We start from the raw sequence: 24,038 nt of genomic DNA on the forward strand, positions 1-24,038 counted from the left end.
TACAGAAAACTAAAATAATAAGCAGATTCAGTTTTAGCCCACAAATGACATCATTCTTGTTTTTCATTCAAGTTGCATTTTGATTATTAGAAAATAAAAGAAAGCCCCCAAATAGTTTAAGAGCTTCATATGATTAATAATAGATTTTAATTCACATGCAAATTAAAAGCTTTAATTTCATATACATAACACATTTTTGGCCAAAATGTCATTTACACCCCTCTGGTTCTCACACCTTGATTGTGGTAAATTATGAGAAAACTCTAGGTGAAATAAAGTGTATTTTATTGATAAATATTTATTATTTTATTGTCTAATAATCCTCTTCTTCTGCACTTCCAGGAGTCACCACTCGGGGGCGTCGATGGCTTCCCCTCCTCCCTGCGCAGCGTTTCCTCCTCCGGCACAGAAAAAGAGAGAGCAGCTGCTTCACACATCCCAGCCTTTGCTCTGTCATCCCCCTCTCCCTCCTCCTCCTCCTCCTCCCTCAGGAAGGGGAGCACCACACCCTGTCAGCCAATCACAGCTCAGCTCCACCTTCCCCATCACATCATCTCAGTTTCCAAGGTAACAGGGCACCCCTCTCTCCCTCTCTCCCTCTCTGTTTCCATACTGAAAGGTGCCGCATCATCATCATCATCCCTCCCATCCGTCCATCCCACCGTCCCATACTGAGCTGGTTGCTACTTTAGCTTTAGCTTCCTCTCTGCTAGCACCATCTCTCCCTACTCTCTCTCTCTCTCTCTCTCTCTCTCTCTCTCTCTGCAGTGGGATTGCCACAACATCAAAGGCACCTCCCTCCCTCTCTCTCTCTCTCTCTGCATCCTCCAGCATCCGACACTCAGGAAGAGCAGAGGGGAACGACCTGGACTCAAGAAGAAGAGATGTGGTACGTACTGCTGAAGCTGCTCTCTGTCACCTCCCTCCTGTTTTTGTATATGTGAAAGTGTGTGTGTGTGTGCTCATGAATGTGTGTGTGTTAAGCCTAATCCTTCCTGGAATGCTGATTTAATGAGCTGTCTGATGCTACCAGAATGATGCAAGGAAAGAGAGAATAAGATAAAGAGAGAGACAGAAGCAGAGGGAGGTGACTCCCAGTGTCTCTCTCTCCCTCTCTCTCTCTCTCTCTCTCTCTGAGCTTTTGTTATGGAGGCCTGCTCTGCAGAAGAGCTCGCTCTGCCTGCTGCATACAGAAAGAGGCCAACACCTCTCTCCTCTCTGTTCCCAATCTGCTTCTCTGCTTCAGTCCAGCTGGTTTACTCGGCTGCTTTAAGTGTCTTTCACTGGGTTAAAAGCCTCATGCATGTGAGGAGAATCCTACTTTCTAACACTGTGTTTACTATAGCGAGTATTTCTCACCTGCTATGTTTTTCTTTCAGTTTAGATTGTGAAACAGGGATCAGTGCAGTATACTTGAAGCTAACAAGTTTATATCATGTGTCGTTCAACCACGTCGAAAGGTGAAAGTGTTGACATGTTGCAACTTAAGGAGGGGCGGAAAGTCTGCTGTGATAGGGAGGGACGAGATGCAATTACTGTACAGAGCATGCTGTCAGACAGTTTAATCAAAAGCAGTCATGTTTGTTTGAAGAAAAAGTGACAGAAGTAGTTTTGTGAGCAGGTATCTCTTTGACACCAACATGAAACAGGTTGTGTTTTGGTTCCTGCACCTAATTTTAACCCGTTCAGAGGATTTTGACCACAAATACTGTCGAACTTGTAAAAAAAATAGCAGGTTTTTCCTTGACCAGAAGTGCGACCTGTGATGACGCCAGTGGTTGTGGCACTCTACCTACTTTACTCACTTTATTTTTCATTTTTATATTGTTATATTTATACTATATATTGTTATTGTTACATATTTTTTTCATTGTTTTTCTTATATTATCCTATATTGTGATTGTTTTTGTAACATGAAGCAGTCTGGAACCAGAATTTCCTTCAGGATTAATGAAGTAATACCTTATCTTATCTAACTTATCTTATATTCCATCGTTTGTAAAGAGAGAGAGAGTTTTCTAAATGTTCTTACCATTACGAGTTGGTCCATGCTTGGTTTTTGGATGAACAGAAATATCTGTAATAACAGAACAAAAGCTTGCAGGTAATCAGTACGTCTTGCCATCTTGCTCCTCCTGTTTACATCCTTGATTACAATTACTTCTGCTCGAAACTGGGGAATATGCGGCCTTATTCACTGGATAGTACCAAAGTTCCAAGAGTTTGTTTGAAATGGGGTGAAGGAGAGCTGGAGAGAGAAGTCCAGACGTGTCTCATTCTAGCTTCCTGGTAATGTGCATTCTAACTCTCTGCCATTGGTCATGAAACTTGTTCACCTGTGGATTTCCTGCTATTATGAGTCAAAATGTTTGTCATGAAGAAGGTGTAGAGGTGAAGACTGTTAGATGATGTAATGAGGACTTCAGGTTAGGCAAAGCGAATTGTACTCTTTCCTGTTAATTGCTGAGTTCTGGGATCATGGTGACATCTTATGGGACAGTCAGATGAGACAGGATGGGAAAAAAACACAAATTTATCTAGATTAAACAACTTTTTTTGTAAGGTAAACTGAATGTGAATGCACCTAAAATGTTGGTATAACACGGTTTCCTCAAGTGGTTTGTATGTTTTCCCACAAATCCTTTCCCTTAGACTTTTCCCAACTTGTATAAACACGTCGACATGCCTCTCTGATTAATTACTGTAAAGTGAAATCATGATGTGGTCGATAGGCTCTTTCTGAGCTAAGATCCTTACGCATCACGTCTCTTAATGCATTCAGTTATCCATGTGGTCACTGGATGACGGCATGAACAGTAACAGCCTCCCTTATTAAATATGTGGTCATTGTCTGTAGTCATCTTCCAAAGTTTACAGTACCATACCAGTGGAATTTAAAAGCTGTGTGGTGTGAAGATTCCTGCTCAGTGTTTACATGTAAACAAGTGAGTATTTCTGACCTCACCTGAGCATTGTTGATTCTTAAAGTCCTGATTTACTTAAATTGTGTTCATTTTGTCTCATTTTTGGACTAAGAGAGTTGATCCTGTCCTTCCTCCTGTGTTTCTCCTCCTCTAGGAAGTAATTCAAAGAAGGCATGGAGAGGAAATAAATGATCACTATGCTGTTAGCTATAATAGTCTTCTCATTCGTCTACTTTCAGTCAGACTTCTATACAAGCATTTTAAGTGACTCATGTAAAAATTATGTTTATTTGGAAACTGCATCGAGGCTTGTGTGGCTCTCCCTTGAGTCCTCGTTTACACGTATCTCTATAATGAAGGAGTTCAAGTTAGCATGACACCAGAGAGCAACGACAGACACATCAGTAGGAAATACAGCAGGTTGAATCAACATTCTCCTATGATATTTTTCCAAGAGATAAATGTAGAGGAAGTTGTTAATCATCAGCCATGTCTGCTGATCAAAGGTTGAGTGAAGCAGCTTTTGTGTACAAAGTCGACCCAAAAATCGTCCCTGTGATGTGGCGTTAAATGGACCAGGAATCAAAGAGACTTCCTGTTGTTGTTGTTGTTTTTGGAAAGCTTCCTAAAGGATGTTGCACAAATAGTTTCCTCCAGTTTTTGACCAACTGGGAAAAAAACTGTGCCCAGGTTAATAAAAGAGGACGTAGGGAAGGAAAGAGGGATGCAGGGAAGGAAACAAGGAAGGAAAGAAAAGGAGAAAGGATGCTAAGGAGGAAAGAAGGGGGGTAGGGGAAGATGGATGTGGGAAGGGAAGAAGGATGTTGGGAAGGAAAGAATGATGTTGGGAAGGAAAGATGGATGTAAGACAGGAATAAAGGACCCAGGCAGGACAAGAATGATGTAGGGAGGAGAAAAAAGGACGTTGGGAGGGCAAAAAAGATGTAGGGAAGGAAGTAGACATAGACAGAAGGATGTAGGGAAGAAAAGGAAGGTATAGAGAAGGAATAAAGGACACGGGGAGAGCAAGAAGTACACAGAGACAAAGAAGGACCCAGGGATGAAAAGAAGAATGTGGGGAGGTAAAGAAGGAAGTAGAGAAGGAAATAAGGATGTAGGTAGGTAGAGATAGATGTAGTGAAGGAAAGAAGGACATAGGGAAAGGAAAGAAGGATGTTGGGAGGTAGAGAACGACTAAGGAAAGGAAAGAAGGATGTAGAGAGGTAAAGAAGGATGTAGCGAAGGAAAGAAGGCTGTAGGGAGGTAGTGAAGGAAAGAAGGATGCAGGGGTAGACAAGGATGTAGGGAGGAAAAAAAGATGAAGGGAGGTAGAGAAGGATGTAGTGAAGGAGAGGAGGATAAGGGAGGTAGAGAAGGATGTGGGGAAGGAACAAAGGGCATGGGGAGGGCAAGAAGTATTTACAGAGAAAAAGAAGGACATAGGTTGTGGGGAGTTAAAGAAAGAAATAGCAAAGTAAAGAAGGATGTTTGGAAAGAAAGAAGGATGTTGGGAGGTAGAAAAGGCCGTAGGGAAGGAAGGAAGGTTGTGGGGAGGTAGAGAAAGAAATACGTAAGGAAAGAAGGATGTAGGTAAGGAAAAAAAAGAATGTTAGGTGGTAGAGAAGGACGTAGGGAAGGAAAGAAGGTTGTTGGATGGTAGAAAAGGATGTAGGGAACAAAAGAAGGATGTAGGGAGGTAGAGAGGGATGTAGGGAAGGATAGAAGGCTGTAGGGAGGTAGAGAGGGATGTAGGTCGGTAGAGAAGGACATGGAGAAGGAAAGAAGGATGTAGGGAGATAGAGAAGGACGTAGGGAAGGTAGGAAGGATGTAGAGAAGGAAAGAAGGATGTAGGTAAGGAAAAAAAAGAATGTTAGGTGGTAGAGAAGGACATGGGGAAAAAGGATGTAGGGAACAAAAGAAGGATGTAGGGAGGTAGAGAGGGATGTAGGGAAGGTAGAGGAGGATGTAGGGAAGGAAAGAAGGATGTAGGTCGGTAGAGAAGGATATAGGGAAGGAAAGATGGACGTAGGGAGGTAGAGACGGACGTAGGGAAGGAAAGAAGGATGTAGGGAAGGAATGAACGTTTTGGTGAGGGAGAGGAGGATGTAGCAAAGGAAAGAAGGACGTAGGGAAGGAAAGAAGGATGTAGGGAAGGAATGAACGTTTTGGTGAGGGAGAGGAGGATGTAGCAAAGGAAAGAAGGACGTAGGGAAGGAAAGAAGGATGTAGGGTGGTAGAGGAGGATGTAGGGAAGGAAAGAAGGATGTAGGGTGGTAGAGGAGGACGTAGGGAAGTAAATAGGGATGTAGAGACGTAGAGAAGGACATAGGAAAGGAAAAAAGGATTTAGTGAGATGGAGAAGGACGTAGGAAAGGAAAGAAGCTTGTGGGGAGATAAAGAAGGACGAAGGGAAGGAAAGAAGGACATAGGGAAGGGAAGAAGGTCGTGGGGAGGGAGAGGAGAACGTAGGGAAGGAAAGGAGGATGTAGAGACGTAGAGAAAGATGTAGGAAAGGAAACAAGGATGTAGAGACGTAGAGCAAGATGTAGGAAAGGAAAGAAGGATGTAGGGAGATGGAGAAGAATGTAGGGAAGGCAAGGAAGATGTAGGGAGTTAGAGAAGGATTTAGGGAAGGAAAGAAGGTTGTGGGGAGGTAGAGGAGGACATAGTGAAGGAAAGAAGGTTGTAGGCAGCAATAATGAAGGAAAGAACTATTAAGAAAAGGGAATAAGGATGAAGGACAGGAAAGAAGGACCTTGGCAGGACAGGAATGATGTAGGGAGGAAAAAATGGCCTGGTAAGGGCAAAAAAAGATGCAAGGAGAGTAAAAAGGATGAAGAGAGAGAAAGAGGGACAACAGAAAAGGAAGAAGGATCTTGGGAGGGCAAGAGAGATTAAGGGAAAGTAAGGAACGGGGACAAATGTAGGGAAACATCGAAGGATATAGAGATTAAAATACGGATGTAAGGAAGCAGGAGACAATGATATCAAAGATAAATATGTGGAGGACATGGTTTTTAATATTGCTGATGAGGAGCAGGAAGTTGTTGCAGTACAGTATGAGTGGTCAGTGTCTGCAGTTTCCACTCCACAGGACATGATGTAACTATCTCCGGGCTGTTAAAGGGGCTGAGTGGCTGCAGAGGAGCACAGAAGCGTAGATGTCAGGGGAAAGGCAGGGAAGGTTAAAGTGGGTGGAGGCTTCTCCTGTTACAGATGCTTCATGGGATTAAATCCTCAGTGAAACATCGAAGGAAGGAGGAGCGGTAACCTGACCAGAGTTCATCTGGACATGCACTGTAAAAAAAAATCTGTTTAATTTACGGTAAAATACCGGCAGCTGTGGTTGCCAGAACTTCACCGTAAGAAATACAGTGAGCGTATGTAAATGTAAATATCAGCAAAAAAACTGTAATTTATACTTAATAATCCCATTACTTTCAGGATAATTGTGTCATCATGGTATTTCTCCATTCATTTTACATGAAAACTGTATATTTTTACAGCACAACTGTGTGTTTTCTACAGTTTATGACAGTAGAATTTAAAGTTTTATACTATTCTTTGATTTACAGTAATTAAAAGTATCTACTACGGTGATGTACAATGTTCAATTTTACAACCTATTTCTGATGCAATTTGACAGTGTTTTACTGCCATTTCTACAAACATTTTTTACAGTGTGGTGATACTAATAGGAGCTAACCCCTGCTCCATCAGCCTCAGCGTCATCATAGACTTTTCTTTTTATCATGTGATTTTAAAAAGATACTGATGTTTTCTGTCCATATAAGTTACAGTAAATGAGGCGTCTTCTCTCACACAGGGCTGTAAATAACTTTTTAGATTCAAGATTCAAGACTATTATTTTAAGCATGTGAAGTAGTTCATAGGTTTGGATTTAGATATTTGTTTACACAGAGTCTAGGGCAACACCAGTACCCTTATAAAAATACAGAAATCAGTAAAGTACTACATAGGGAAGGAAAGAAGGATTTAGGGAGGTAGAGAAGTATTTAGGGAAGGAAAGAAGGATGTTGGGAGGTAGAGAAGGAAGTAGGGAGGTAGAGAAGGAAAGAAGGATGTTGGGAGGTAGAGAAGGATATAGGGTGGTAGAGAAGGAAAGAAGGATGTGAGGGAGGTAGAGAAGGAAGTAGGGAGGTAGAGAAGGGTGTAGGGAAAGAAAGAGAGATAATGGGACGGTAGAGAAGGATGTAGGGAAGGAAACAAGGATGTAGGGAGGTAGAGAAGGACTTGGGGAAGGAACGAAGAATGTTGGTAGGTAGAGAAGGAGGTAGGGAGGTAGAGAATGATGTAGAGACGTAGAGAAGGAAAGAAGGATGTAGGGTGGTAGAGAAGGACGTAGGGAAAGAAAGAAGGATGTAGGGAAGTAGAGAAGGACGTAAGGAAGGAAAGAAGGATATAGGGAGGTAGAGAAAGATGTAGGGAGGTAGAGAAGGACGTAGGGAAGGAAAGAAGGATTTAGGGAGGTAGAAAAAGACTTAGAGAAGGAAAGAAGGATGTAGGGAGGCAGAGAAAAATGTAGGGAAGGAAAGAAGGATATAGGGCGGTAGAGAAGGAAAGAAGGATGTAGGGAAGGAAAGAAGGATGTAGGAAGGTAGTGAAGGATGCAGGGAAGGAAAGAAAGTTGTAGGGAGGTAGAAAAGGATGTAGGGAAGGAAAGAAGGATGTAGGGAGGTAGAGAAGAAAGTATGGAAGGCAAGAAGAATGATTTTGTATTTTAATCATTTGTTTACACTGAGTTTAGGGCAACACTAGTACCCTTATAGAAATACAGAAATCAGTAGAGTACTACGTTTAATTTCCCTTTTTTTCCTCCTACTTAATAAGAGATCCATCATTTGAGTCTCTTCTCACGGTTCAGGGCATGTATGTGCGCAGTTCCTCTTAACCTCACATATTTTAGTCAGAAAGGGTTGCACAGAAGAAAAATAACTTTTAATTAAAGTTATTGGGTGGGAGAAAAATCCTTGTGCCTTTGTGCAAAGTACAGTTAGGGTACATCTGGCATGGTTTCGTCCTGCTGTATAGGAGCATTACAGATTCAGTGTTGCAGTGTCTAATGTTGTAGCTTCTGCCAGCAGCATAATGTGAAGGTGCATTTAGGAAGGCATCATGCAAGAGGTAGAAAGAACAACTCTTTCTCCTTCCCTGCAGCATTTAAACAGCCTCTCCATGCTGATTCAGACTGGGGAAAGTCCTAACTGAAGCATTGGGGTTGTTTATAGCTAAAGATATGCAGCCTGATGCAGTTTCGGCTAACTTGTAGGGGCAGCTGTGGTTCAAAAGTTCAGTCCTTGGTCCAAGTATCCATATCTCATTTGTTATAGGGGTGTGCCATATCGTATCGTTCACGATAATATCGGAATATTTTTTTAATGGTTAAAAAAAATGCATATCATGATATTGGCAACATTCGTACTTCTTGATGTAGTTGTTAAAGTTGTTTTAATCACAAAAACCTACTTACTCCCTGTCGCTAAACACATGCAGCTTTCAAAATAAGAGCACGGTGTGTTAACAGAATCCACCACAGAACTTACAAGAAGACTGTCAAAATAAGATGCCTTAAATAAAACATACAAGAACCTTTATTCGCCTTTACAAAATGTCATTAAAATATGCCCCCGGAACCCCTAAATGGTTATTTTTATTATTTGCTCATACTCAAGAGTCAAGAGTAAATTTTTTTGTATTTGGCAACTGTTGAGATTTGCACTTCAAACTACATTTTAAATTTTTATTTATTTATACAGACTAAAAAAAAAATCATATTTTCTATATCTTTTTAAGTATTTCGTAATATCATGAAGAATAATCGTTATCGCAAAAATAGCCTGAAATATTGTGATATTATTTCAGGGCCATATCGCCCACCCCTAATTTGTTATATAATCATATCATCTGGATAATTGGTGGTGCATTTATGTGGCTTTAAATGATTGACATTTAGGTTTTTGGAGTGAAAGTGTGGCATCATTTTGGCATCTTTGCTGTATGTCAGACAGATCTGTCGACTCTAATAAGACGACGTCCTCCAGGTTGATGCATAAACTGATCTTAATGCAGTTTAACCAGGTGTTATTGCAGCCAGTGGAACAGGACAGATCCAGAGGAGTGAGACGTGTCCTGCTGTGCGGTGAGGACAGGTTGATTGGCATTAATGCAGGAGATTCACTCCACACTCTCAAGCATCACTCAGTTAGCAGCACATATATAAACCTTGAGCTATTAGCCTCCAGACCTCAAGCTGCTATCCCAAAAGATGCTTCTTCTACTGCAGACACCTGCAGCTCAACACCCATCTGCTGTGATTTGCATTTTATTCTTGGTTTAGTATATTTTGTGTCCTATTTCCATTCATTTTAAGCCATTTATTTCTCAAGAAAGCTGCTTTCTTTCTCGCTGTCTTACCTTTAGCCAGCCTGCAGCCATCCGCCCCTGACCTTAATCTGTAACCTCCAGCTTTACTCCCTCGTCTCCTGCGTGTGGGTTCATATTTTAGAGATGGTTAATGAGGGAGACTCGTGCTGGATCTCCCAGTACAGCAGAAGAGACTCCCCTAGGATCGTCTGTAATTAGCCAGGAGCAACTTGTGTTTACTCAAGTCAGTTCAGGTCAAGTTCATTTGCAAAGTACTTTCTAAACACATCTGGACGTGTTTAAGACATACTTGGTGAGTTAGATTTATCTGCAAGATGGTCTGTAGTTTCCTATCAGTGTTTGTGTTTATATTAGGGGTGTGCCATATCGTATCGTTCACAATAATATCGGTATATTTTTTTTATGGTTAAAAAAAATGCATATCATGATATTGGCAACATTCGTACTTCTTGATGTAGTGGTTAAAGTTGTTTTAATCACAAAAAGCCACTTACTCTCTGTCGCTAAACACATGCAGCTTTCAAAATAAGAGCATGTGTGTTAACAGAATCCACCACAGAACTTACAAGAAGACTGTCAAAATAAGATGCCTTAAATAAAACATACAAGAACCTTTATTCTCCTTTACAAAATGTCATTAAAATATGCCCCCGAAACCCCTAAATGGTTATTTTTATTATTCATAATGCTCATACTCAAGAGTCAAGAGTAATTTTTTTTGTATTTGGAAACTGTTGAGATTTGCACTTCAAACGTACTTTTTAAGTATTTCGTAATATCGTGAAGAATAATCGTTATCGCAAAAATAGCCTGAAATATCGTGATATTCTTTTAGGGCCATATCGCCCACCCCTAGTTTATATCCCTACATTTTAAAGTGGCTCAGATGGAAAGATGAATAGATAGATGAATTGAAGCTTTCTCTGCTGGCTGTGACAGAAGTACAGGGTTAGCAGCTCTGTGTTCAGCCACTGAAACTTGTCATAAATCCATTCTGTAGAGAAGGATGTAGGGAAGGAAAGAAGGATGTAGGGAGGTAGAGAAGGACGTAGGGAAGGAAAGAAGGATGTAGGGAGGTAGAGAAGGACGTAGGGAAGGAAAGAAGGATGTTGGGAAGATAGAGAAGGATGTTGGAAAGGAAAGAAGGTTGTAGGGAGGTAGTGAAGGATGTAGGAAAGGAAATAAGGTTGTAGGGAGCTAGAAAAGGATGTAGGGAAGGAAAGAAGGGTGTAGGGAGGTAGAGAAGAAAGTATGGAAGGCAAGAAGAATGATTTTAGAATTTAATCATTTGTTTACACTGAGTTTAGGGCAACACTAGTACCCTTATAGAAATACAGAAATCAGTAGAGTACTACGTTTAATTTCCCTTTTTTTCCTCCTACTTCATAAGATAAGACATACTTGGTGAGTTAGATTTATCTGCAAGATGGTCTGTAGTTTTCTATCAGTGTTTGTGTTTATATCCCGACATTTTAAAGTGGCTCAGATGGAAAGATGAATAGATAGATGACTTATAGCTTTCTCTGCTGGCTGTGACAGAAGTACAGGGTTAGCAGCTCTGTGTTCAGCCACTGAAACTTGTCATAAATCCATTCTGTAGAGAAGAATTTAGGGAAGGAAAGAAGGATGTAGGGAGGTAGAGAAGGACGTAGGGAAGGAAAGAAGGATGTTGGGAAGATAGAGAAGGATGTTGGGAAGGAAAGAAGGTTTTAGGGAGCTAGAAAAGGATGTAGGGAAGGAAAGAAGGATGTAGGGAGGTAGAGAAGAAAGTATGGAAGGCAAGAAGAATGATTTTAGAATTTAATTATTTGTTTACACTGAGTTTAGGGCAACACCAGTACCCTTATAGAAATACAGAAATCAGTAGAGTACTATGTTTAATTTCCCTTTTTTTCCTCCTACTTCATAAGATAAGACATACTTGGTGAGTTAGATTTATCTGCAAGATGGTCTGTAGTTTTCTATCAGTGTTTGTGTTTATATCCCTACAGATGGAAAGATGAATAGATAGATGACTTGAAGCTTTCTCTGCTGGCTGTGACAGAAGTACAGGGTTAGCAGCTCTGTGTTCAGCCACTGAAACTTGTCATAAATCCATTCTGTAGAGAAGGATGTAGGGAAGGAAAGAAAGATGTAGGGAGGTAGAGAAGGACGTAGGGAAGGAAAGAAGGTTGTAGGGAGGTAGAGAAGGACATAGGGAAGGAAAGAATGATGTTGGGAAGATAGAGAAGGATGTAGGAAAGGAAAGAAGGTTGTAGGGAGCTAGAAAAGGATGTAGGGAGGTAGAGAAGAAAGTATGGAAGGCAAGAAGAATGATTTTAGATTTTAATCATTTGTTTACACTGAGTTTAGGGCAACACTAGTACCCTTATAGAAATACAGAAATCAGTAGAGTACTACGTTTAATTTCCCTTTTTTCCCTCCTACTTCATAAGATAAGACATACTTGGTGAGTTAGATTTATCTGCAAGATGGTCTGTAGTTTTCTATTAGTGTTTGTGTTTATATCCTTACATTTTAAAGTGGCTCAGATGGAAAGATGAATAGATAGATGACTTGAAGCTTTCTCTGCTGGCTGTGACAGAAGTACAGGGTTAGCAGCTCTGTGTTCAGCCACTGAAACTTGTCATAAATCCATTCTGTAATGTCTGAAATGGTGAAGTGCATGCTGGTCCGTAGCCTCAGAGTCTCCCTGCAGAGGCGACGCCCTGCATGCCCATCAGCAGGGACAGCACAGCGAGCAGGGAGGCTAATGATCAGCTGTAGTGTCAGGATGATACAGCAGCAGGTTACAGTGCAGCACACAACATCTGGTTTAACATCTGCTCGCCACACTTTAACTTCAATAGCTGAAAATCTAAAAACGCTTCTGGTTTAAACACAAAATCTTTTTCTAAAGTGGAAACATATTCATTTATCTTGTATTGTTTCTTTGATTATAAATCATACTGACTCACATCAGTCAGCATGAAACAATAATGGAATCTAATTGCTCTGGCAGCAATAATCAATATAAAATGCTTTTAATTGCTATAAACAAATCTTAATTGAATGTACTTCCTCTTCTGCCAGGATGGAAAAATTATAAACCCGTTCTGTTATTACTACAATTATAGTATTAATATTAAAGCTACTCCTGCCAGTGTCAAAGAGTTTGTATTTTTCAGTTTGAACATTGAATATATTGTCTTTTACATTTTTTTAACTGAATATTTTTCAAAAAGATTATCAAAATATTAAGTTTTTTTCCAGTTTTAGAAAACATTCCAGCTTTTATGTAAGCTTGACCTCAGCAAACACATTTTTAAAAGTATTTTAAATTATATAGACTTTAAATAATCAGAATTATGGTGTTAATAATTTAAGGGTAGCGTCATTGCACATGAATATACAAATTTGGTGAATCTTTAAAAAAAAAAATTGATCTGGGGGAAGAAAAACAAAAAAAATTCTTAATTCGAACCACCAGCTCCAACAATCCAGTCAGCTCAAAATCACTGTTTAAACTTAATTAAACTGTAACAATAACTATTATTTTGCTTTACAACTGTTTGACTCACACATACAGACATGCATCTAGCAGGAACATGATAGGGCTGTGCCATATCGTATCGTTCACAATAATATCAGTATATTTTTTTTATGGTTAAAAAAATGCATATCATGATATTGGCAACATTCCTACTTCTTGATGTAGTGGCATAAGGCTAACAATTAAAGTTGTTTTAATCACAAAAAGCTACTTACCCTCTGTCGCTAAACACATGCGGCTTTCAAAATAAGAGCATGGTGTGTTAACAGAATCCACCACAGAACTTACAGGAAGACTGTCAAAATAAAATGCCTTAAATAAAACATACAAGAACCTTTATTCTCCTTTACAAAATGTCATTAAAATATGCCCCCAGAACCCCTAAATGGTTATTTTTATTATATGCTCATACTCAAGAGTCAAGAGTAAATTTTTTTGTATTTGGCAACTGTTGAGATTTGCACTTCACACTACATTTTAGATATTTATTTATTTATACAGACTAAAAAAATCATATTTTCTATATCTTTTTAAGTATTTCGTAGTATCGTGAAGAATATCGTTATCGCAAAAATTGCCTGAAATATCGTGATATTATTTTAGGGCCATATCGCCCAGCCCTAGAACATGAGATACATAATATTATGTTCATTGAATCCCAGTGTGACATGTTAATGAAGCTTTCTGTCAGATTCAACAAGAGACCAGAGGCCCCATCCCTCATCACACAATAGTGCTGGGAACTCAGTCAGCTGTGTGTGTGTGTGATCACCCACCATCCCCCCCATCTTTAAAATTGAACAAATCACCCACTGTGTGTGTGTGTGTGTGTGTGTGTGTGTATATATGTGTGTGTATGTGTGTGAGAGAGAGGTTGGAACTGGTTGCACATGATGAGGTTCAGGGTTCAGGGTTATCCAGCTCCTCCCTGGAGAATAGACTGCTATAACCCCAAACACACACACACACACACACACACACACACACACACACACACACACACACACACACACACACACACACACACTGGAATATGGGGGATGGTTTGGGCATTTACATTTGTGTTCCTCTCACATTTTCTCTTAAAACTGCAGCGTTGTTGACTACAATAATTCAGGCTTAGATTGCTGCTGATCACTCCCCAGGTGGTGGAATAATTGAGAAATTGTTGATTAAACGTGAACTTTCTGACTCTGATGATTTCTACGTGGCTAAATATATAAATGTAAGTGAACTAAAGGTACACACATATTTATAAGCAGCACACATAAAGACCTCAAGAAAAAACGGGGTTATTTATATATGAAATTATCTTGTCTTTGTTGCTAAAAATGATGCTAACTGCAGTGTTGATGACTCTTTATTTGGCTTGAATTGTTGGTAGTTTAGCAGGATTGTACCTTGCACCATGAGTGAGCAGTGGTTTATATCTTCAAAAGTATATTTTTGTATCTGTTATGTTATCTTTTCTCTCTTTTTAGATTTCCTCTTTTATATTTACTATTGTTCTTTCATATAGCAAAAGTATTTCTTATGTTATTAATGGATGGATTTATCGGTGGAATACTTGATTACTGAAAGAATCACAACTACCAAAACAAAGACCTTGTAAATAATTGTATTAACTAAAGGGGAACCCTACAGAAAAACTTTGAGAACCGCTGCCCCAGCATGATGTTGGTGCAGCTTGTTGTGCTGTTAGCTTATTGTTGTTATTAACCCTTTGATGCACAACATATTGACCCCCTTCTAATGCACACATGGGTCAGAAATGACCCTCATCCATTTTCTTCATGTTATTTAATGCTGCTGTGTGTTTCTGTAATCTTTTGATATCATCTTATTTTATGATTGAATAGTCCAAGTATTCTTTAAATATCTTGTTTTTGATAACATATCATTATTTCCATTTAGCCTCTCATACTACTTGGCTAAGTAGCTTGCTAAGTATTAAGCTAAGTAGCTTGCCAAGCTAAATACTTAGCTAACTTCTTGGCTAAGTAGCTTGCTAAGCTAAATACTTAGCTTACTTCTTGGCTAAGTAGTTAGCTTAGCAAGATACTTAGCTAAAAAATGGATATGGGTCTTTTCAGCACAAACATTGCTGTATATAAAGATAAGGATCAGCTGTTTGGTGTTCATGTTTGTTTTGGTACAGAACATGTGACAGACTGCTTTAAACAAGAACCTTCTTGTTTCATCTTGTCTTCAAATGTGTCTCAAACTCTAGTTTAATGATACAGTGTTGCTCCTTAATCCAGCCTGTTGTTAGCATATTTTATTGTCTGTGTTCTAGTCTTCTCTGGTAAACTTATTGTGTTTTCATTGAAGTTGGTATTGATGTCCTGGTTGCAATGTTTTGAAAAGACTCTGCTCCCGTTTCTGTGCCAGACAGAAGAAATCCAGTTGTTCTTTCTTTATCTAATTTTGCTTCTATCTTCGAAAATGCATCCTTTTCTCTTTTCTCCTCATCCCCCTTTCCTTCAGCCAGACTCGATCTGTTTCTCTCCATTCTCCCTCTCTTCTTATAATTCATCTTCTTTTCATAATCTCTCTGTCCTTCACTTTCCCTCCAGTCTCATGTGACTCTCCTCTCCTTTCCTAACCTCCTCTCTACTCACCTTACAACGTCCATTTCTCTTCAATTTCTCCTCCACTCCTCCAATATCTTTACTCTGATTTTGCCCCTTCTTGTCCTCCTCTTGCCTCCTGTTTTGTGATCCACATTTACCATCCTCTCTTCCCTCTTTACCTTTCTGTCTCCTCTTCTTTTTCTCCTCTCATCCTCTGCATGTTCTCTCCTGACAGCCTCCCTTCTTTCAGTTTTTCATTTCTCCTCCTCCTCCTCCTCCTCCTCCTCCTCCTCCTCCTCCTCCTCCTCCTCCTCTCCTCTCTCAGTATCGATAACATCTGCTCAGACCTCGGGGTGTGGCAGAGGAAACTCAGCCCTGGCTTTCTGTTTCTGCCTGTCGCTCAGAACAAGAGAACATCAAACCAGCAATTTAATCAACAATAACGCAGAAATAAACGGAGGTGCTGATTGAATAAATTAAATTAGACCTTATTGTGTTTTTTTTAATTAATTCATTACTATTAAAGATCACAGCAACGAGGCAGGTTTCCAGCAGGGAAAACCACACTATCACTCTCTGACTCTGCCTTTCTGCACCAGCTTTTGAATGCAAATTAATATTTGTATTGAGTAGCATTCTGGGAAACAGAAGAAACCCTGCTACTTGAAAAGACTGCTTTAAAGTCCCAGGGAAATCTCTGGATTCTCTCTCACAAATATCAAGTCTAACTGAGTCTTTGATGCTCAGTTGTAGCTGCATGTTTGTTCCTCCTCAGCGCCGCAATATTTACTCAAAATAGGATTTTCTGAGCAAGTAACCAAACCAGACAATGCATGTTTTTAGTCAGTGAGGCACTCTAATCCAAACACAAATTCAGTTTCATGATGATATATGATTCCGGGGACAGAGAGAACTCAATTATGTCTCTAATTTTAATGGTTTATTCAGCAGTTTTGAATCTGTGTTTATTGAATTGAAGCTGTCATTTTTTACACTCAGCAACACTTCTGATCCAAGTTGGTTCAGTCAGACAGTTTCAGTGACAGAGAGGCAAGAGAGCCATTATCTGTGACAAATAAATTATTGAACACTGACACACACACACACACACACACACACAGAAATCGAACAGTGATCTGACAGAATGCAGCTCTGGCAGGATGCTGAGTGTTCAGGACTGAGGAGTGTGACCTGCGTTGGTAAAATCACCAGTTTTCTCTCCTGTCGTGTCCTTCGAGACTCTATTGACTTGACATACTCATACTGATTTTTCTTTTCTTACTGGATAACCTACCTTTGTTTCCCAATCATTAACAGCAAACAGACAAGATTGGTGCTGTGTCAGCACTGCCCACCCGACACAATAACACATTGCACAAACAGAGTTTTTCCCCAAGTTTGTGAAAGATTTAGGAACATGTTTTTGTTGATATGTGTACAAAAATTGTGAATAGCTAGAACAGATAATAAACAAACAACACTCCAAAAGAAATAAATCCACTGGGGACCAAATACAACTTGTGGATTTGAGAAAAGTAATTTACCTAGTTTTGATGCTCTTGGCTTTGATTTAACTGCTCAGCAAAATATTAGCAAAACACAACAACAGTAGAGACTTACTTATTTTAATTGCCTTTAAAAAAAAAATATATATATATATATATACATATATTATTTAAGTATTTCCATTTTATGCAACTTTTTTACTTATACTTCACTACATTTTGAGGTCAATATTGTACTTTTTACTCCACTACATTTATCTGACAGCTTTAGTTACTTTTCAGGTCGAGATTTAACATGATAAACATGATCAATTTATAGTGATTTGTTTTCAAATGATACCTCATAACAGTAGATTTGAATGCAGAACTTTTACTTGTAGTGGAGTAATTTCACAGTGAGGTATTACTTCTTTTACTTAAGTAATGGATTTGAATATTTTTTTCACCACTGATATTTTGTAAACTGTTTAACTGACTGAGTAAATGTCAAAAAGTCAATTATTTACACTCCTGTTGTTGGTCAAAATGACTTCTTCTTCTTCTTCTTCTTATTATTATTATTATTATTTGTTTGCAATCACAGCAAAGTATTAATGAAGTGTATAAATGCATTTTTTTGTCAATACAATGAAAAAGAATAGATATGTACCTGTTGAGGTTTAAGTGTTAGGCAATCTCTTACTTGTTGGCAGATTAAAAAAAGTCAGATATCTTGTGGAATTAGTTGACACAAGAAGAAAATCTGGTCCATAATATATTCACTTCTTTTTGACAACATATGCACCATAGAGAAGCTGTGTCACATTATCATTACCTGAAGAAAAGGCTGTTAATCTCCAGGATATTGGCAGAGCACCCAAACACATCAGATTACCTCCAGAAGAAAAAACTAATTATTGAAAGTGTAATCTTCACTGATACATTGGTGCTAATTTTCCCAAATCTGCAGTTTGACATCTCACTTCACCTCCTTCTTCTCTTTCTTCTTTTCTCTGCTTCAGTTTTAGTTCATCATCTATCTGTAACCTGCAGATCTGCCTGGTCAGCCAGGTCTCCATGAATAACCATTTATTTAACATCTCTGTCAGACTGTCATCTTTTAATAAAAGTTCATTTAATTACACAACAGATAAAATCAACTAAAATCAAATAAGTCAATGCATAATTGACTGAATTCAGCAGCTAAGACTGAAATTAAATCACATCTTAATTAAAGTTTTTACTTCAACTTTAACTTTTTTGTTCCTGAGGGAAATTCTGTCTCAAGCAGCCATTAAAACATAAAAGACAATAATGTAAAACAAGAAACCTGGAGTTTGTTTTGCTGCTGCCAAAAAACATCATTAGCCCAGAAGACTTATTAGGAAGTCCAACAATCCTTTTTTGCAAAATAAATAGAAAAAATAATGATAAATGTATCTTTTAAATAGAGCTTTTGTTTGTTTGGTCGCTCAGTAATGCTGGAGGAAGATGATCACCATGCTGGTAATGAGGAATGTTGATCTTTTGGTTCTTTGTCAGTTTTTAAGATGCATTCAGCCGCGTTGCTGTAGTAACCGCTCTATCAATGAACATCATATCAGAGTCAAGGTTAAAAACACACCTGCTTTGTGAGATCAGAGAGTGAGAGAAACAACAGTTCACTCCTTACAGCAGCTCCAGAGTCAAAACAGCAAAGGAGAAAAGTGATAAATAAAGATGAAACATGAAATAGATATAAACACTTTATACACATTTTACTCATACACTGCAAAAAAGCCAACTTGTATTTTTTTGGCCTAAAACAGTGATTTAAGTTGGTAAAATTTGGAAATATAAATGATTGATATTTAGGGCAATAATGTAAGTTAGCACAACAAAGGAAGCCAGTTGTCTGCTCAAAAACAAGTTGGTGAGTTGTTGTTACTTATATCTTTAAGTTGGGGTTCACAACAAGGGACAATAGTTCTGATAACTCTTATTTCTTTGTTGTGAAATTCTGTCATTAGCGAAAGCTAGCGGCTAACTGATGCTAGCGGCTAACCGATGCTAGCGGCGCTGCTTGTTACAGCTACAAGAGTAGCCATTAGCGTATCAATGCTAACTCAAAATTGTGGTCACAACATTAGCTGACATTTCATAGCGGCGTTACAATCGTGCCAGAGAAATTCAGAGTTGAGCAAACTCAAAAACAAAACTTAAAATATTTAGTTTAATTGTCCAACTTAAAATTTTAGCGAAGTTTGTTGCCTTGAAATTTTGAGTTCGCCCAACTTTTCTTTTTTTGCAGTGTACAAGGCAAGTTTATTTATATGTTAAAACATTTCAGCAACAAAACTGTTAAAACATTTTTTCATTTTAACCTATTTAACATGCTACAATATATTTTCTCCAATGTGCAATATATGTAAGAACGCAAAGTGCTCTCTGGAAAACAAACAAACACAAAAATATATATAAATAATAGATGCCAAATAGCAGACATGTATGTATATAATGTGTATAGAATGTATGTATATGTCTTAATTTTTATATTCTTTATTCTGTTTTCTAGTCAGTATCTTGAGCTGCTTTTACAACAAAATGTTCCCACTGCGGGATAAATAAAGTCTGATATTATCTTTTTATCTTACATTTAAAAAAGTTTGTAAGAATGGAGCAGACAAACTGTAAAACATTTATATATTTTTATTTTATTATATTGTAATTGTGTTTAAAGTTCTCTTTTTTTCTCTCTTACAGTTCTTTCCGCAACAAAATGTCTTTGTTGCCTTAGTTTTTGTTGGCAAAATTAATCTTTAAAGATATGTGAAATATCCAACTTTTATAAACTCTTTCATAAGCCAACGTGCAAAATTATTGCCAAGCATTTTATTCAAGTGAAATGCAAAAAAATAACACTCTTCTTTATTTAAAGTCTCTAAAATGTTAATGAAAGTTCAGCTCATTTTGATTGTGATAAAACGATCTAGTTTATTTATTTTTTAACCCTTTAACAGGCAAAGAACTATATTTGGTAACTTCAGGTAAAATTTCGAGAAAAAAGTTGCAAATTTACTAGATTAAAGTGGCAAATCTACAAGAAAAAAATGCATAGATTTATGAGATTTAAAGTAGTGAATCTGGGAGAAAAAAAGTTGCTTTTTTCCCCACTTTTTTCTTGTAAATCTGACTTTTTGACTTTTTTTGCGCAGATTTGCCACTTTAAATCTCTTCAATCTGCAACCTTTTTTTTGTAGATTTGCCACTTTAATCTAGTAAATTTGCAACTTTTTTCTCGACATATTACCTGAAGTTACCAAATATAGTTCTTTGCCTGATAAAGGGTTAAACAAGTAGTAGTTGTTGTAGTAGAAGTAGTAGTAGGGTGTTTAACTTATTAATAAAGCTGCTCTAAAGCTGCACAATGGAGCAGAATCAGAGAAAAACTATATAAACCAACTAACACTTTAGAGTCAGATTCATCAGGTTTGGAGAAAATCTATCAAATCCTGGCTGTTCATATTCATGTTACTGGAGTAGAAACAGCCACAGACAGATTTAACACATTTCCCAGACAAAATAATCAATCTTGGTGCTGGATCGTCCTTTCCTTTGACCTTTCTCTCTCTCCGTCCGTCTGCAGCGAGAGAATTTATCAGCCTGACCAGTTTGTGGAGAAATCCGACTCGGAGTGAAACAGTTATCAGCTCTGATAGAAAGAACATTTATCAGATGATTAAAACTGTTCTGTGTGCAGCTCTGCAGGAAATACTATGCTGTAATATTACCCATAATTAACAAAAAACACACATGGCCTGCACACAGTAATGTGCTCTGGTCCCAGTGGGAATCCAGAATGGAAAGTGAAGTAATGTGATATAATCTGATGCAATGTACAAGAAACCACTGCAGAGGAAGGATATCATGTTAGTAATTATATAAAGGTGTGTACATAAAGTGTGTGCGTGTGAAGTACATTATACACATGCATGGTGCTGTTATAAAGTATTGATTGATGAACAAATCAATACATGTAGAAGCCTTGTAGGAAGTTAGAAAGTAATCATAACCTGATAAAAACTGTAATTTTAGCCTTCTGTTCAACTGCTGTTTAATATAAACTGGGTCATCAAGTGGCTCAAAGCTTAAATAGAAAGTATTCCAAATTAAATTAATATTAAATAGAGTGTAAAAAATAATAATTTTCCCTAAACGGTAGGTTTTATATGACACCATTTAAGGGCCATTGTAGTTTTTTTGTTTTGTTTAAAAATTACAAAGCCAAGAGAGGCAATATTCTGAGATTAAAGTTGGAATAATGACAAAATAAACTCAGATAACAAGTGACAAAATTTACCAAAAAAAATCGGAAATTATCTGAGATGGTGAAGTCATAGATTTGTGGGAAAATTAAAATTAAAGGGATTAAAGTGTTAAAATTAAGATAAATGTGATGTTTAATCAACTTTTCTCTTTTTGTATCTGTTATTTGTTTAGTAAAATTATTATTTTTTATAAGATCACACAACAGACCACCCATCATCCAGAGTGGAAATATTACCTTGCTCTTCATCTTAAAACAATTCCTTGACTTGTTTTAATCTGTTGAATATTTCCTTGATTAATAGAAGAATCGTATGGTCAATAAAATGTCAGACTCTATCTTAAAGTCAAAATAACGTCTTGTTTGGTCAGTCTAAAACTCAAAAATAGAAGCAAAAGTTTAACATGATAAAACAGTGACAAGTAGGCTGTCCACACATTACTGCAATTTTTTTGTATGACAAATTACATTAACCAATGTATCAAAATGATGACAATTATTTTTTATTAGTTGATTAATTGTTGTAGTTCTACTATATTATAAATAACAGCAAATAACAAATAATCAGATAATTCTCTGTGTCTGTCTTAGTGTTATGGGCAGGACTCCTGTTTATGGCCACAATACATGACTGAGTTTGCTATATTTTTTATTTTTTATTTTTTTTAATATATTTTTTATTGGAAATTAGCATTCATAAGCATCAGTAGACAGACATAACTTATTCCACAGCTGTTTTCCACATTTTTGTTTTTTAAAGGGTACATTAGAACAAAGAACCACAAAAGAAAAATAAATACAAAACAAAACCAAAAACATAGTATTATAATAATATATAATAATATATAGGGAGGCAAAAAAGCAGAGAAACAGAAACATTAACAATGATGCTAATAATACCAATACATAAATAAACACAGGAGGCCAAGTATGCTCATTAAAAAAATAAAAAATAAAAAAAGATTTTAAAAAATACCTTAATAAAATAAAGTTTGCTATATTTTTATATTTATTTTACCTCTGCTGCTGCTCGTTAAGAGATTAACGACCAGGAACAGAGGATCCTCCAACACATCTTCCTCCCCTGTGATACATTATTCATACTGGGGCTGGGCTGGAGGACCCCTGAGACCCTCCACACACACACACACACACACACACACACACACACACACACACACACACACACACACACACACACACACACACACACACACACACTCACACACACACACACACACACACACACACACGCCCTTCTCTCCTCTGTGACTGGCTGTATTTTCTTTCTCCACATCGACCTCTCCTCTGTTTATTTTAAGTCTCAGCACCATGGCGACTCTCTCTCTCTCTCCCTCTGACTTTAACACTAACACACACACACAGCGTTTGGTTTTGCTGTAAATTATTTATTTATAATATTACGTTTGCGGCGGTGAGCTCAGTTCACCCTGAGTCCCGTCTGCAGGCGAGCCATGTGCTGTGGGTGTGGCTGAGAGAGCTGCTGAGGCTGTGAGGGTGAAGCCGGCTGGAGGAGATAGACGAGATGTTTTCTAACTGTTGTGTTGCAAAAAAACCATCTGTTGTTTGTCTAAATACCTGCAACGACCTTTGTTTTTAGTCCACAAGGGAAGGATGAAATACCTGCCTTATGGTTAGTTTAATAGCAATGACTGCAACAACAGGATTTTAAAGGTGAAATTGTTTTTATTGCAAAGTAGGTTTGCATATACAAGGATTTTTTCCTATGATTTTGGTTCTGATTTCTGTAATTTCCCAGTTTGGGATAAATAAAGTCTATCTATCTATCTATCTATCTATCTATCTATCTATCTATCCATCTATCCATCTATCCATCTATCCATCTATCTATCTATCTATCTATCTATCTATCTATCTATCTATCTATCTACAACAATAAACACAGTGCAGAAGACCTAAAATAAAGAAAAAAAGATAGAAAATAAATGAAAAAAAGAAATACCTCAATAATAATATAAAATAATGTATAATATCTATATTTTTTAACCTTAATAATAATAATAATAATAATAATAATAATAATATTTACAGTATTAGTTAATAATAATAATAATAATAATAATAATGATACAGCACCTTTTTAAACACAGATTAAAAATGCTTTGCAACAACTTAAAAAATAAAATAAAATGTTTGAAATTACTGCAAAAATGCAAACCATTTGTTAAAATGGTAAGAAAAAAAGTAAAGAAAAAGTAAAGAAAAAAAGATAGAAAATAAATGAAAAAATAGAAATACCTCAATAATAATATAAAATAATCTATAATAATCTATATTTTTTAACCTTAATAATAATAATAATAATAATATTTACAGTATTAGTTAATAATAATAATCATAATAATAATAATAATAATAATACAGCACCTTTTTAAACACAGATTAAAAATGCTTTGCAACAACTTAAAAAATAAAATAATTGAAATTGTTTGAAATTGCTGCAAAAATGCAAACCATATGTCTGTTTTTAAAGTGGATGCGCTGTGCAGTCATATATAAAATATTGACCAGGGTATGTGTGCAAAAAAACATCACAGTACAAAGTCCAAAGAACTAGTGTATGTGGAGAGATATTTAATATGTGTGTTAATGTAACAGATAACGTCAGAAGTGAATCAGGAAGAGAGATCAGAAGATGGAAGGAGTAGATTTAAAGGATAGATGATAGAAGATAGATGAATGGCTGTGAGGAAGGAGGAAGTTGTCCCATTTGTTCGTCTGGGTCGGATGTAATAAAGTCACCAGAGCCAATTAAATCTCCCAGACGAGCG

At 37.3% G+C, this 24,038-nt stretch overlaps 1 protein-coding gene across 1 annotated transcript in view; it reads left to right on the top strand.

Moving 5' to 3' along the window:
- The first annotated feature begins 737 nt into the window (after positions 1-737).
- The window catches only part of akap6 (A kinase (PRKA) anchor protein 6), a 296,322-nt gene continuing 273,021 nt past the window's right edge, over positions 738-24,038 (top strand). Inside the window, exon 1 of the mRNA XM_059352817.1 lies at positions 738-889. The gene's annotated coding sequence lies outside the window, so the exon portion shown is untranslated. The remainder of the gene's footprint in view (positions 890-24,038) is intronic.

This window comes from Centropristis striata, chromosome 16 (assembly GCF_030273125.1).
Source record: "Centropristis striata isolate RG_2023a ecotype Rhode Island chromosome 16, C.striata_1.0, whole genome shotgun sequence".
Lineage (NCBI taxonomy): Eukaryota > Metazoa > Chordata > Actinopteri > Perciformes > Serranidae > Centropristis > Centropristis striata.